Here is a 17,627-nt window from a genome sequence, read left to right on the forward strand (position 1 = left end):
GTTTTATTTGGATAAACGAGATGTTAAATGACTGAAATAACAAGAAACAAATTGTAAACAACACACGACCCTTGCATTGCACCAGACAGAACTAACAATAAAATTGGCTTCAGCTGTTCAATAAGGGTAAGACATCTACTAAAGGGGTATGTTTTGTTTCATCTATGCTATATATAGTTAATAATCCATACACACATAATTTGACCTAACCTAACTTGCACCTTAATCAGTTCAGGGCAACTGACGGGGTTTGATTGACAAACAAATCACTGGATCGGGGTTAGAGCGTAAACACTATACGAAGATTGCCCCAGTGAGGACGGGATTGACGGGATCGATCCTGGGCGAAGTAGGCTACGTTGGCATAGGCTCGCGACGAAAGGTCAGGAAGAGAATAGGTTTGGCTAATTAAAACAATCGGATTGTGAGCGAGTGAGCGCGCTTGCGCGTGCGCTGATCGATGTGATGCGAGTGTGAGTGAGGCAGAGTGGGTGCCGGGCTCGCGGAGTGCGGCTACACGCAATACAGGTTAGTACAACTCTCGTACTCGCACACACGTGCACACAAACAACACACACACATCAGCTGACTGCTGACTGATAGTGATAAGACAAACATGTCTAGTGCCAAGGGAATGTGTAGGCATAGATTTGTTAGACCTACTTACCTGTTAGTAGGTCACAATTAATAGGCCTAGCGCCTAGCACGTCAACAATAATAAGTACTACCTGAGTTGTACTAAAAAATTCAACACAAGCTGTTTGAGTATCCGATGGGGTCTGTTTTATTGAAAGTTTAAATTACACTGTTACCCATACTCAAAATTACTGCATTTCAGCCAACGTGCCTACTTATACAGATTTGTTCAAATATTTTAAGGGGAATTGTATGAAAGCGTTTAGACTACAATTAATTTTATATTGGTTTATAGAAATATTGGCTTATTATTCTGGGGGAAAATAAACATTTAAAATAATTGATGCTTGAAATTCGTATAATTCTAGTGTGTTCTATTATGATTTAATCGTTAACTGTGTCATTATTGCCTCATTGTAATCCTGCATAAATAATATAAGTTATCTATTTTGAAAATCTATAGCAAACCATGCTAAGTGCGATTGGCTAAAAATTTTATCTTCAAAAAAATTTAAAAAATTGTATATTTTAGCTTTAAAATGTTAGTCATTCAGCTTTACCATAGATAAAACGTACTCCCTTGTTTTATCTATGGTTTTACTGAAAGATTAAAAACTATTTCTGTTACGTACGCTAATAAAATGCGCCGTAAAACCGAAACCGACGATTGTACAAACAACACACACATTGACTGATGGGATTTGTTTTTAGGGAAAGTTAATTACACTGTTATCCATAGTCAAAATTACTACATTTCAGCCAACGTATGCTATAGCCTGCTTCTGATAACTTCTCATAGGACAAACATGTCTAGTCAATCAAGGGAATGTGTATATATAGATTTGTTAGATCTACTTACCTGTTAGTAGGGCACAATTAATAGGCCTAGCACGTCAACAATAATAGGTAGTCTACTTGAGTTGTACTAAAAAATGCAACAAAAGTCGTTTTAGTATCCGACCATCCGATTTAGATTAAACACACTTTTTCCAAGAATATTTACCAAGCTTATGGAATAGCTCACCAATTTTAAGGTATTTTTGTCATTTCTGTATGTAGAGTGTTTTTTGTCAGATCTTTCTAATTTCTTGTTATTTTCCAATTTTAAAACTATTTCAACCCACCAAAATGTTCTATGAATGAACGATTGCTTGTTATAAAGTCATCATCACACTCTCAGGCTGAGCCAGGAATGAAACGTGCATCGAAAATGCTCCAGATTTCACTCTAGGAAGAATTGTCTGCTTGGAATATCCAAAGTCAATGACTGTGCCCAAACACTAAGAACGATCTCAAGAAAACTGAGAAAGTATTCAGTAGGTATTTCAGTCACAAAATCATCTCGTCTTTTTAAGAAGTATCTATACATTTACCATTGTTATTACAGAGGTGTATGGTTACTTCCGAGATGTTTTCCTGTTCTTGTAAGTCTACCTCGCTCTGTACTCAAAGTCAGATTGGAAACTCCCAACGTGGAAATTGCTGTTAATGGTTGATAATTTAAATTTCCTAGTGTATGAGTATATAATCTCGACAATGGACTGATTTATTCTTAACCGTTGTTTTTTAATGTTCATGTCCTAAGTAAAAACAGGTCTATGTCAGTTAAACATCCCACATGCCATACCTTCCATTCCACACTCATTTGACATTCATTCTCATTTTAAAATACGGACACCAAGTACATCTCTGTCTTAATAAATTGATTAAGATTGAGTGATTTAGCAAATCCTGCGATCAATTGCATTATTATACAACATCCCCGATTGTAACCTCAATCCTTTGTTAAAACAAATGGTTTAACTTACTTGTAAAACCTAGAAATGCCCAATTTTCATTACATAGATCGAGTAGAGAGTACAGTTTAAAACAACAGTTTTGTGCATTGAAGCATTGCTTTACAATTAAAGATTTAGTAGACAATAAATACATGGCATTCTTATAAAGAAAAGGTCGTAGTATGCTTGTTTATGGATATATTTTGATCAAATGGAATTTCTTTCATCCTATAGGCCTGCTAAATTCGATCAAAAAACGTAACTAAATACGGGTTCTCAGACATACTGTAACATACATGTCTGCATGACATAAATATATGCCTACCTGCAGAGTGTTGCAGGGTTAGTTGATCAATCTGTAACCACTTTTCAGCCGTGTTACTTAACCAATTTTTATGATTGATGTGTCATTTGTGTCATAAAGCTTACGATCCAGCGGATGGACGAGTGGGTAACTAAAATGTAATTTTCTTTTAGGTAAAAAAGCGAAAAAATAGAAAAGATATTGTTACTATAATCGTACAGCTTATCGCAATGCAAATTACATAATGAATGCATTATGACCTATACCCTATTTACAAAACATAACTATGGAAAGTACGCAATAAGTGCATAGTATGATCAACTCACTTAGTAAATATTGAAATCCAATGCGTCATTTCCTGGCTTTTGCTATCAAAAGACAGATGAAAGCCCCAACTTATTTATAAAAGGTACCGGTACGTAAATATTTAAAATAAATATTATATAAATCCAAATAACAGTTTACAGAATTCTCCCCATTATGAGTATCGTTATTCACTACCATAACAAAGTTCAGAATTATGAAAGTTTATATAGGCGTGCTTTCCGTCTAGTTAACAAGTTATTTGCGTAGGTCTTAAAAGTTGCAACCTCTGTATTTATGTATCTGTCGTCACTGGGTTTGAAGAGTCAACTTTATCTCAACTACATAAAGCTTTCACAATGTTCGGATAAGTTATGGCTTCAAGACTTAATTATGTAAAGCTAAGAAAATTCTTTACTGTTAAAATATACTTCATACAACATTTGTTTAACTGTTAAACATTTGTACAATATGTTAGGCGATCGCTTTATTTATTGTCACGACAACAATATCTAACTGTAGATAATAGATAGAAGATAAAAGCCCTTATTGGTTTGTCTTCATTCTAGATAGGTGGGTTACTAGAAAAGGGTAGCCTACAATGCTTGTCTAACACGCAGAAGGTAATCGTTTCGTCTCAAGAAAACTCAGTAACTTTTCAATTATTCGAAACTGGACCCACGTGTCGTTGATCATGATACTGGCCAAGGGAACAGCTAATTTCACTCACCAAAGCTACACAGATCATTTCACGCCGTTCTGCACTCATATTAGATATGATGCGACACTCCATGGTGTGGATTAACGTCCGCACTAGTGAGTACTACGACTATCCGCAGTACTATCCTGATAATAAGTCAAATGTATGTCTCGTATGCGTTACATTACAGTAGGCCAACTAAACCACCCATCCAATCAATACGACAAATTGAAAAAAACTTTTTACAGTATACAGGTGTGCTTGAGAAGGTTTCAGCCAAATGGCGATATCATAGTGCCTTCGGCTTCTAACTTCTGTTGTAGATATGAGGTCTCAGGTTGGACACAGTGATGGTTGACTACGTATGAGTACCTTTATGTCAACTGTACGTTTCCCTCTTAAATTAGGGTTGATTTTACACTACGTGCTTTATTCTTTTGCCCTAATATCAATGACTAGGCAAAAGGCTACAAAATAATAAAAATATATATTTGTTAAAATCATTTAAACTGTTTTAATGGTTTGTTTTATGTGGTAAAAAAAAACAACATTTCTTCCTATAAAAAATTATACATTAAAGTTTTTTTTAATACAAAGGATTGATAGGATTTTTAGCTGATTAAAAGGGGTGTCACGTCTACAAGGGAGTATGTTATATTAGAACGTGATTTTGTGCGTTTCCTTGTGTTCTATGTAATTTCTTGAAGAGACTATCTCAGGCGAATACTTTATTTCTTTCTTATTAAATTGCGACCATACGAATTAGGTATTTTGAGCCAAGTATGAATGGAGATGAGTGTAGGATGAGTGGCGCGATCTTGTAGTCTTGTTAGTGACTAAGGCCGACATTCCTTAGACACAGCTGTTAATTAATAGCCCATACAGCTAATAGCAACTAAGAGACCTACAGTTTATAGTGGGATCCGAACCACATTTTGGCTTGGTAGGTATATACGAATTGGTCCTATTATCAGGATAGTACTGCGGATAGTCGCAGTAGCCTACTCACTCGTGCAGACGTTAATCCACACCAGGGAGTATCGCATTCACAGTGCATGCCTATAAATATCCACAATTCGTGACCTCTAGTAGTTGGACAGGACGACACCACCCGTCCCAGTTCCGAACTCCGCGCGGCGCTGAACAAATCGGGTAGATTCGCACTCGATTCTTCCGTCTACACGCGCTTGGTATAACTTCGTAGGACGGGCTTTTTGGCGTGCACACGGAAGAATCGAGTGCAAATTTAAGCAAACTATGTAACTTAGTTAATCTTCCTATAGAAAATACAGTACAAATATGCTATAATGCGTGACAAAGCTATATTTCACAACAATTGGTTTGTTTATGTGTTACATCCATACTCCACCTGTTGCGAGTGACACTATCAAAAGCTAAGTAGAATAATTATTGAAACCTTTTATAAAATCAATTAAAACTAAGAGTTTGGGATTGTTAAACGTTTAGATGAATGGTCAAAACTAATTTTAATACAATTACAGTATAAAGTACAATATAAATTGAGGATACAGTATACTGTAAAGTATACTGTAGAGGGCAGGTTTCAGTATACTGTCTCTGGCAAGCCTGTTACCAAGGAGCGACCCGCATGTTCGGTTGGTTTACATACAACAAAGCCATCAGACCAGCCGAGGTGAAGTGAGATTTATGTAATCTCAGAGGGAAATTGTGCAATTATTTTTAATCATAAAACACGATATTGTAAACATAATATGTATGATTATGGTTATATTATAATACTGTATAACCATGTATTTTGGTACTGCATTTATAAATCTCTTCTTATGAATCCTTTAACAGTTTTACATTTAATCCAATACTCTATGAGTAACGTGTGTATGCTCTCTATCCACGGTAGTAATATCAACTTAACTTTTGCAACAATGAATAGTATGTCAGAACATCTAACATCTGCAATTGCCTATGATTAGCTGTAGAAATAATTAAAATAAAATAACCGTTGTGGCCTATTATGAAGCAACATGCATTGAAGTTTACTACCATTAAATAAACAGTAAATCTTACCTGAAGATATTTCTTGTTTAATTTTGGCGAGTGAGACTTTACAAATAACTAAACCTTGGAAGTTTTTAATACGATATAATTGGCGAACTGGAAAAGTATAGACTAGGTATGAAATGACCCACATTACACCAGTCTACTCTATAGCATCGGTGCGCCTTCAAATTATAGACAGCAATGTGAACGATGTATCTCTTTTGTATTCTTACGCAGCACGGCGAAATAACGAGAATATAAACTGTAATCAAATAATAGGTCAATTGTGAACTTAATTACATATTTTTTCTTACACTGCTGCTGTGCATGCTGACTCAAATCACATTTGAGTAATGGCAAATTTGAGCTGTAACGGTAATTTGAGTGATTTGTCAAATTTTAAACAGTCGTATCATTGTTGTCGGACTAACATAAAGAAATTTAAAAACCACAGAAAAAAAGAAAAATACCCCCACCGCAGCAAATCTGCAGATTAAGCGAATTTATATTTTGGATTTACACTAAAATATCTCAAATATCACATTTATTCCCTATTTAAATAGCCTTAGTTTAAAGAGAACTTAGGTTTGCTGCGACAGGGAGGGTAAAAAGGTGCTTTTAGTCTAATGTTTTAAATAGTTTAGTATGAAAATGCATTTTCCAAATTTGATCAAAATATGTTCAGAAACAAGCAAACTACAAGTTTACTTATTCTCCATAAGAATAACATGGGAATTTTAAATTTACAATTTTTTGGAATTTTCTCCATAACTTTTAGGTGCATAACAACGCTTCAATGTACTAAATTGTTTGTTTGTTTTAGCTCTACAAAATGGTTTCAAAATAAATTGCAAAATTTATGTTTAAGGGCCAAAAATTGGAAAACCCAATTTTAACCCATAAAATCCCCCATAAATCCCAGTTCCCATGGTCCGATCATGCTGGTTCGCAAACTCGTTTAAATTAATGTAGGTTTACACGTTTGTACCAAATTTAATCTAAATTGGATCATTTTTGCTCGAGTTATCGTGCTAACGGACACACATATAATACAGTGTGTAAATTAAGTCTTGAAACAAATCTGTATTTTTTTAACATAAATAGATAGAAATATTCTGTTTGTGGCGTTGGTTGTTAACAAAGGTTCCGTAATTTTTTACATAAAAAATATTTTTCAACGCCTTAACAGGATAGGACATCTTTTATATCATTTTTATTTGGAGGCCACTTATAGCGGCCTTTATTGAGTATTTTCAAGAAATGCATAATCTCAATCTATAGGAAATGTCTTTAAGAGTATCACCTTCCACCTCGGTCGATTTCCTTACCATTTAAAAGTTATTTGCAAATAGCTAAGCGACCTCCAAATTTATAGTGGTTAGAAAATACTGAATTACCGTATAGATACTTTTGTCAAACCTTACAACTAACTCTACAGATATAATGGAACAATTTTATTAATTAGTGGGCCAGTGTTAAGTTTCATCCATTTGTACATCTATCTATACTTATAAAAGCGCCACTCATCCTACACTCATCCTTCACTCATATTTGGGTTAAAATACGCACATAGTGGCGTCCCCATCTTAACTAATTGATATTGATATATTGAAAGTCAAATACTGACTCACCGATCACTGTATCTCAAAAAGTACTAACTATAAGAACTCAGGAATTGGCATGAAGATTCAAATTAGGCTTTAGGTGTGCAATATGAAGCATTTTGAAGAAATTCCATCAGGGCTCTGCTCCAGTGGCCTCTAAAGTTCTTATGTTATCCAGAAAAGATTTGTTTACATTTGAACAGACGAATATTTTTGAATTTTACTATTAAAGAACAGCCGGTCGTATTTATTTAATTGAAATGAAAATATTTGGATTGTTTTGTGGCTTGAAAATTAATTGGTGTTTAGTTTAACTGCAAAACATTTTTTTGTAATTTTATTGTTAAATCAATTTAAAAACCAAGATGTACTCTACTTGTTACTTTCTCCCCCTATACCATAGTATATGGAGAAAGTATTGTTTTCGTCAAAATTTTCGAGTTTGAGTTTTGAGTGGATATATTCGTTTTGGGTCCCCCTGGACCCAAAAAAGTGGTTTTCGAAGTGATGTCTGTGTGTGTGTGTGTGTGTGTGTGTGTGTGTGTGTGTGTTTGTCTGTGTGTCTGGATGTGTACAGAGCTAGAGACCACACCTGTGGTCCGATTTCGATGAAATTTGGTATGTAGGTTCTAATCCATGGTACCTCCAGGCGTTTTTTTCCTTTTTTTGAAATTTTTATTTTTAATGGGGATTTTCCCATAAAAACCCATAAAAAACCGGAAAAATCGGATTTTCTCGAAAATGGCCCGAACGATTTTGATAAAAATTGAGTATGTTGTAGCCCTTTAAATTCTGAATAAAATGGTACAAATCCCATATCTGTAAAAATTACGGTTCAAAAGTTATGGTCAAATATGTTATTTTCCCATAAAACCCCATAAAATAACAAAAAATAGGATTTTTGAAAAAATCCGGTTTTGATTTAACATAGTATGTTATAGTCTTTACAGTTTTGATAGTTTTTTTTTAATTTTTTAGAAATTTTTTTTAATGGGGATATTCCCATAAAACCCTATAAAATAACGGAAAAATGATTTTCCCAAAAATGGCCCGAACGATTTTGATAAAAAATTAGTATGTTATAGTCCTTTATATTCTGAACAAAATGGTACAAATCCCATTTCTGTAAAAATTACGGTTCAAAAGTTATTGTAAATTATGTCATTTTCCCATAAAACCCCCATAAAATAACAGAAAAATCGGATTTTCACAAAAATGGCCCAAACGATTTTGATAAAAATTTAGCATGTTATAGTCCTTTAAATTGTGAACAAAATTATACAAATCCCATTTGCGTATATTTACTCTCACCACTTACATATGAAAAAGGTTTTTGACAAACTTATGGGAGAAAGTATGTGTCAGAATGCTGATACCGTTTATTGATGTTTTTAAGATCGGCTTCTCAGCAACTAAATAAACAGCAGGTATACTATTTAATGTGTTTAGAATATCAATGTCAAAGGAACGATTATTTGCAATCGAGTTTTACATAACATTTTAATTAATAAAATTGTTCCATTATCCGTAGAGTTGTAAGGTTTGACAAAAGTATATATACGATAATTCAGTATTTTCTAACCACTATAAATTTGGAGGTCGCTTAGCTATTTGCAAATAACTTTTAAATGGTAAGGAAATCGACCGAGGTGGAAGGTGATACTCTTAAAGACATTTCCTATAGATTGAGATTATGCATTTCTTGAAAATACTCAATAAAGGCTCAATAAGGGGCCTCCAAATAATGTGAAAACCCCGTTTTCAATCTATGGAAACCATGTTTTTATCGTTTTTTACCATAAATCATAACAAAAACAAATTTTAATAAATTATTTAAAAATCTACACAAATTAAGATTTCCGACGACCCAGGTGTACAGTAGAACCGTAAATTTAGTCGTACAACATAAGTTGATAGTGCAATTAAATAATATTTTGTCATTTGTTATTTGCCAAACTTTGAGTATCTATAAAAAAGCAAACATAATAGTTAACTTTTTTCCTTAAGCATTTAATTTTAAAATTTCAATGGGATGAGAAGATTACTTGCTCTGATAAAAATGGATGGTGCAAAACAAGATAGAGGGAGAGAGAGAGCGAGAGAGAATGTGTGAAAGTACCACTCTACTGTTTGCCAGACAGGTTATAATGTTACGTATGATCGATACATCCGGTTGTATTGGACATTTCCGGTTGTCCTCTCTGGTTTGCAGGAAGTATGCATGTTACATGATTTATGTACGTATATTACCTCGACAGTATATTACTTTCATGGTAAAAGACTGTTTTATTAATAATTGCTGTATTTCTTTACCGCAATATTAAGTTTAAAATAAGCTGTACATTGGTTTGGGACACATTCTGCACTATTCTGTTACATTTGATCCTCTAGAATCAAAAGCTCGACTCATTCGATCATCCGACACTTGATAATCTGACTCGAACTACTAGCAAAACATGTTCGTACAGTTCTGTAACTTGATTTGTTTAACTAAATAAACATTGATTGTAGAGAAATAACCTTTCCTTCAACTCGATAAATTTAGAATACATTTCAAATACTATCATATCAAGGTTGTAACATTTGACTGAGATTTGTATTTTCACAATTCTCTTTCAGAAATAATGTGGTTAATTATCCACTTATGACGTTTTTGGTATTTTAACACATGTAAAAAGGCATAAGGTATTTTAACACATTTCTAGTCAGCCAAAGAAGTTTCCGAAACCTTAGCGAAAATAAGTGGCCAATTCGATTGTTAATATTGAATATGAATATAAAAATCAAGTCAATACGGACATTTTCCTCCACATGACCTCTTTCTGTCACTTTGCTTATTATATGAAGATGTCTGACGTTGCATATAATAAAGGGACGAACCATACAATATTGGTGTTGGTTTGTTGATGTGGTTACATAAACATTTGTAAATTGAGTATTTTATTTAAAAAAATTTGATGAACTGTGTTTTATAACGAGGCATTTGGACAAAGCTTTTTAATTATTCAGCCCTCTTCTCGCGCTACAAGTGTGTGGCTGAGGAGAGATCATTAACTAGGCTCAGACGTCTACAGAATTGTCGAGAAACTAAATCTAATTAAGACACTGCGATGCAACTATTGTATAGAGAGCTTGCATGTTGTTTAACAACATGTCACATACCCTATAATATGTTCTTTACTTGTAAATGGCACATTTCAATTTGATCAGCGAATTATGTGAAATTTTGTCGCTTTTTACAAATTTTCCAGTATCTGTAGGATTATCGTAGTTGAATTATTGTTTGAAAACACGTTTTAGTAATCCTTATGACATTTTATGTGCTGCGTGTTTGAGCTTCTGCACTACCGTTGAATAGTCAAAGGTACTACGTAATCATTATATATATTAGTACTCTTGGTGTCCAAACGTGAATTTTTAGTTTTCAACAAGGATATAGAAACTTGCAATGAATAAAAACGATAATATGTAATTAAATTTGTTTGCATTACTGTAACATACTGAGCTGTTGAGTGGACGGTTGTGGTAAAGAGAAACCTCATTGTAAGTTTCAATACCATAATTCACCTGATAAAGGGATACAATTTATTTAAATTACGGTATGCCTTAAGTACACTGGAAAGTCTCCGTTAAAACTTAAGTTATAAACACAATTAAAATAACATGAAACAAACTAATGAAGGGAACTAAAAAAAGTGATTTGTACTTAAGGGACGAAGAAAGTTAATAATTTATTTTTCTGGTAGGCTATACCTGAAACGAGCCTCCATAATTAATTTTGTTTTGAATACTTACACAAAGCACGTTTGCAATCACAAAGATGAAGTCATAACCTCAATTTCTACGGACGTAGCCGGCGGTTTACCGCAGTTTCTCTAAATATGGCAGATTAGCTGAGATAAGGATCCAGAATGTAGAGCGAGATGTCACTCTGCACTGTGATTGGTTCAGAATGCTACTGTTGATTGCATCTGTATAGCGTGCAGTGTTGCCGCGTTGCCGCTTTAATTTAAAAATACAAAAAAGCAAATGAAGTCTGAAACTTGGCAGTGAAAATAAAGCGCGCTTCTTTCCTCATGCTCCGTGTTTACGAAGACAACAATATCCAATATCTGTACAAGACCATACACCTGGGCCTGATCTCTTTGTTTACATATGGGTTGAAAACTTCCAAGATACGGTTTGCAGTATGAGTATTTGACATTTTGTAGTTTAAAGTTATGAAATTATTTCACAGTTTTTGACATCAACAGATTTTTTTCATATCAAACTGATTTATCTGTTTTTCGACTGGATATAAATATTTGCATTAGTAAAAATCATTCATGGGCATATAGAATTTACGACCCATCACCACATTTATTAATGACTGCTTAAATAACATGACGTACAAATAATATACAATTCATTGTGAAAATACTATTTTCCTACAGTCACCCGACAAAGTGGGCTTCCTTGTACTGTTTATAGTACAGAAAGCCGCTAATTGCTGCATATTTATACTTTGCCGTACGGTTTATACTTTGTCGTACGGTTTATACTTTGCCGCACATCAGGATTCCAACGAAACAACACAAAACAGCGTGGTTCTATTATGCACGTAATCCGTGTACGCTTGGAAATAGGTTGGCAACACTTAAATATAATAATACTATGAGCAGCTGATTGACTATTATAACTACGATTTAACCTGTCATTTCGTGTTTATAGTTTCGGTATTTCTGAACTTTCTGGACTTTTCTTTTAAACGTTTTTAAAACATTCCTACGATCTTAATAAACAAGAAAATACCTTTAAAGCATTTTTTTTTAGGCGAGGATACCACTTCAAATTACAAAAACATACGGAACTGTATTCTCAAAACGCGGAGCACATTTCTTGCCGAGGAAAAATAGCGGAGTGATACGGACCGCGGGTACTACTTTCTCTAGGCACCATTTGTGTTGCCAGCTGAACCTAAAAACGTGTTGTATAGTGTTTGAAAGACTAATTATTTATATGCTTTATAGTGACTGTAGGAAAAATATAATGTGTAACACGAGTGAAAAAGGCCTTTGCTGCACTCGAGATCATTCCGCACTCGCCTGCGGCTCGTGCGTAAACATTGCTCTCGTGTGCAGCAAAGTGCCACTTTCACCACTAGTTACACAAATAACTATATTATTGATGCAAAAAACTAAAACTCAGTTGTTTATATCGTTAATCGTGCTTAGTAACGGAAATGCCGAAACACCCCCTGTAACATACATAACCGATGACCAAGTCATGATGTAACGGTATTTTATTTTTAATTTTTTTTTAGTATTTTCACAACCTGCGTAATCGTTTGATATTGATAGCATTTGAGAAATGTCAACGAATATAAAAGTGCAATCATCGTAACTTTCTTATTCTTCATAGAGATTGTAAAATAAATATATTTTCTAGTAAGTAACTAACCAATGTTGTAATGCTCCTTATACAACTTTGGGACGATATTGAATGGGCAGTTATACTGAGAATGGAAAAAGTAAAAAATTTAGGCTGAGTGAATTGATTTACGGGTTATTCCACACATAATTGTTACAAGTACTAGGATTGCTTTCATAGCAATGAAAGCCAGTTGAGCGGAGCGATCATTTTTCATGGTTTTCAATAAAGCAACAAATAATATAACGCCAATGTTAAAAATTAAAAACGTTGAGTTACTTTTAAATTATATTATCAAAAATTGAAATTGGTTTCGTCTAAACCTTCCAAAACTTTTGACAAAACAATCTTGGTAAGTTTGGCTAAAATATTTTCAGCCGTTATTGAGATAACGTGTTAGAAAGTTTGCATTGAAGTCGATTCTAAAGAGCTTCGCTTCGCTCTGCTCAATAATTTTGAAAATCATTAATGGAATTTTGCATACATTAAATAAAATTACATGTCAAATAGCATGAATATACGAATGTAACAAAATGATGCTATTAATGAACTACAAACCATTAAAAGCAATCACAAATAAAACTTGTACGTTTTTAACCGTTGTTATTTTTTTAATTTAAGGTGAATATGCATTTTCAATTTGCATATTCAAACATAGCGTATCTCTTTGCCTGCCGGGTTGAAGTAGCATTTTATTAAAATTTGCAGATCTATTCAATTAGTAGTAAACGAAGGTGGAACAGTTGCTAATAGTATCTTATTTGGTCCAGTGATGATTTTGCTTTATGTAAAGTGAGAAGAAATGTGTTATACATAATTAATAAAATCTTTCGAAGAAAATATAGTGACGATTGGGTTCATGGTCATTTACCAAAGCTAGCCAGTCGACATAAAAAAAAACTATAGTTCTCAGCGTGGGTACCGTAATTTGCCATATTAGGTGACTCTTAATCAGATAATTTGTTATGTTTCTCTATTGCGTAATAGCATGTCAATATAACTTCCGTATTATATCCGTTCTACGTTGGTTGGGTTGCTTCACTCTCTGCAACTATATTCTTGGCACGGACTTGAACCGTTTGTTTACCTGTGGTTACCACACAGTTTGAACATAAACTGTCCCCGCTGTAAACTGGTAGTGGTAATAAGTAAACAGATAGTTGAAACCTATTAAAATCATTGGTGTTCTATTAGAATTTTTATCAAATACTAATCAACTCTCTATTTTCTATGTTAAAAATTCAAACATTGTATCACATACTTTTATTTCTTAGTAAAACCATTGACTGATAGCAATTACCAAATATACAAACCTAATAATACAGTTGTTTAACCAACATTTTTACCAATTAGGATGGATGCAGAAGTTGTCATGTTTTTAACCCAAAATGAAGGATGTTTGTAGAGTGGAGTGATGGATGTGTCATGTACAGTAGCTTTGTCACAGACTAAAACCAGCCGATCTTTAGCTAATACCATGAATAAACGTTGGGTAGTCTACACTAATACCATTTTTAAAATACCCCCGCCGCAGCAAACCTGCAGGCTAATCCATCAATAAGTACTAATAAGTAACGTTGTAACTTCGTTTGCCCGAGCAATAAAAAGCAAGAATGTAAAACACTGTAAAATCAAAATTGTTAAATAGGATAAGTAGGTTAAACCTGTGAATCCATCGACATAATATCATTTCCTACTTTATCATCGAGATATGGAATGTAAGTGCCTCTCTATACATGAGCTGATCTGTAAGTGTACCAGCTCTAGCTCGAGAGAGAGGATTTGAGGGGAGGACCGAGCAGAGCAGAGAGGGAATATTGTGTTCACAATAGCCCCTCTCTCCCAATTTAAATTTATCTGGAACAACAGGACGAAAATATTGGCAATTGGCAACACCGCAGGGCTTGATGGTATTATAAATTCTCTTTCATTCCATTTGATTTTCTAAAGAAACAAAAAGACATAACGCACGTAAGTAATATAGGGGTTTAATTAATTACTAGGATTTTATTATACATACACGTACGTATCTTCAAATATCACACACAGTATCGCGGTATCAAGGATGTTTAACAGCTGTTTACTTTTTGAGAGGCTCAATCAAACTATCCTCTATTAAAAAAGGACAAAATGGGTCAAACTTATCCGTTATCATGGAATGTCTGCACTTGCATCTGATAATCAATGTCTGTTTAGTTAATGCAAATAAAATATCAACAAGCAACATTGCAAACAGCTGATTCACTGATACAGAACCTCTAATATTAAGTGTTAATTTAACCCGTTCTGTAGTTCATAGCATCGACTAAAGAAACAAAAACAGTTGCACATTAACCATTTATTGAACAACACAACGGTTTTACAGCAGAGTATTCTCTCTGGTTTAGTTTCGAAAAAAAGAAAAATATGCTACAGGTGATCAGTATATACATGGAATGTCTGCACTGGTGTCTACAAACTACTTTAGTACTATAGTATGATACTACCATGCTATTATACTATAGTAATGACGATATAATGCACATAGTCTCAAGCAGCTGATTAACTTTAAACAATACCAAGTCAGAAACTGATTAGACAAGCATGCTGTATGTTTGCCACAGTTTACGCTGAGTTATTCTCGTATGATTATTGACGATTGGTTGCTTCCACTGACCAACTGCCATCGTTCACACAACACATGCTCAAAAGAGCCACAGCTGAGCTCTCTGAATTACAAAGGGAAATTGTAACAAAAATATACACATTAAGTGGTTAAAACCGCGCCACTCATCCTACACTCATCTCCATTCATACTTGGCTTAAAATACCTACCTTCGTATTGTCACTACTTCAATATTAAAAGTATTAAAGTATTTAAATTCAATGTCGGTTTGTGTTTACCTTTGTTCAAAGAGAACAAAAATACAACTTAGTCTAATGGGGTGACATTTTACACTATATTATCATGAGCCCGGCGTTTATATGTCATCGGGCTTTACCTCTTTACACGAAACAATTTGAGGCTTTTGAAATTAGTTATTGTTCGAGAGCCTTACACGAATAAGCCAAACAGCTGATAAAATAAAACCAGAGGAAATTTTTACACAACACAATATTGTGGCAAAGGTTTGTATAATCAATGATTATCAAGCAAGCAGCTACCTAGTATTTTACATAAATGTGAATGAACTTACAATACATAACGTCATTGACAAGTACTACAGATGATGTTATTGTTTTATTTTGTTCCAAGTATGTTTTGGTAATTGGAGTTCAAAAGATCAATGTTGATTACAATAACTGTAAATTAGAATAACTTATAGATTCTTGTAACGCCACAGACAACAACTCTTAAGTTCAAATAGTTCCAACGCACAATGCACTGTAAGCTATTGCGAGAGAAAAAAGAAGATTTCTGATTGATAAAGTTTAATTTACAACGTCCAATTTAGTTTAGAGGCGATTTCTTGCAGCAAAGCTCTCTTTCTTTGTGCACAACCGTAAATGAAAATTCCACACGTTCCAATTCCCAAACCCATTAAATTCTTCTCCAACCAACAACTCTTCATTAGGGTCCTTTAAACTTCACAAACGATTTGCATTCTATAAGGGTATTGTTTCTATTTGTAATTTGTAGTTAGTGTTACAGCTCTTTAGGTGAATATTCTTATTCATGAATATGAATTTTAAAATAACGAAATCATAAAGCAAGGATAAGAAACCTATAGAATGACAAAGTTCTTAAAGTCCTTCCAGGATCATTTTGTTTTTTAACTTGTTAATTTTATTTTAAAGTATGGTTAAAAATACTACATGGAAACTTTGCACAAACATTTATGACAAGTAGACAAAACTACCAAAGAATATGAACATTTGTCATACCTATTCATAACACAAAATGGCGGCCGTTTAAAGCTTTGTTTCTTAAATAAAAATAACTCAAAGACCGTTGATTTTACTGAACTTTTACAAGCATGACCTTTTAATGCGATTTTATTACAAATCGATAGACATCTTATTTTTTAAGATTTGACGAATATTAACTGAGATATGGCAGCTTTAGTGATACGTGAACGCTGAAGGTTAGTTGCAACGCATGCTAGAAGCGGCCGTGTGAGTAACTAAGGACAATTTAAATATGATATTTAGATATGTTTCTTATTCAGCAACAATGCCCTAAAATTTTGGTAGAGAGTTCCGGGACACCCTGTATTACGGGTAGAGTGGAAGTGTCCAGTAAAGAATACTAAGACTTTAGCAGACTACATGCATTTAGATGGTAGTTACTAGTTTGTAACATGATACTGAACTTGGGAATGTTCATTTGCAAGCACGCGATACTTATATAAGCAATTGACTAATAAAAAACTCCCAATTTATGTTCTTATCATTTCAGTACACTATCATAGCTTTTGTGTACATTTTTTGTAATCTCTGCAGACATACAGTTCTACCAGAATGTAGTCCGTATTCAATAAAGTACAATATTCCGTCCACGTCCATACAACGAGCGTGATGCGTGATGCGTGACAGAGCTTTCAGTCTGGAAGGTAATGAATCTTTGATCCGTGTTTTGTTCCCAAAAACCTCTTTGATGGAGTTTAGTGTCAAGTTTGTGGCAAAAGCTGCAGCGATGATAATGGATAATGTTACATAATTGTTATGTTGACGAAAAAATACACCTAGTGAGAGCATAGACGAAATTTGATCGATTTGTCTATTTTTCCTTTGATCTGCTTTTAATTACATGATCTTATTCAAAATTCAATTATTTGTAATTTTTTATATTCATATTTATTTTGTTCCTTTTGTCTTTCTTGTCTTTGTCTGAAAAAAATATTCAATGACAATTCACACTGTCTCGTGTTTCATTGATCATCATTCTCAACGAC

The 17,627-nt window shown here is 33.8% G+C and overlaps 1 protein-coding gene across 1 annotated transcript in view; it reads left to right on the forward strand.

Moving 5' to 3' along the window:
• Positions 1 to 500: 500 nt before the first annotated feature.
• The window catches only part of LOC128984347 (uncharacterized), a 163,170-nt gene continuing 146,043 nt past the window's right edge, over positions 501 to 17,627 (forward strand). Inside the window, exon 1 of the mRNA XM_054403656.1 lies at positions 501 to 528. The gene's annotated coding sequence lies outside the window, so the exon portion shown is untranslated. The remainder of the gene's footprint in view (positions 529 to 17,627) is intronic.

The sequence above is a fragment of the Macrosteles quadrilineatus genome, unplaced genomic scaffold (assembly GCF_028750875.1).
Source record: "Macrosteles quadrilineatus isolate MER2022 unplaced genomic scaffold, UCM_ALF_1.0 Scaffold_2__2_contigs__length_208266976, whole genome shotgun sequence".
Taxonomy (NCBI): Eukaryota; Metazoa; Arthropoda; class Insecta; order Hemiptera; family Cicadellidae; genus Macrosteles; species Macrosteles quadrilineatus.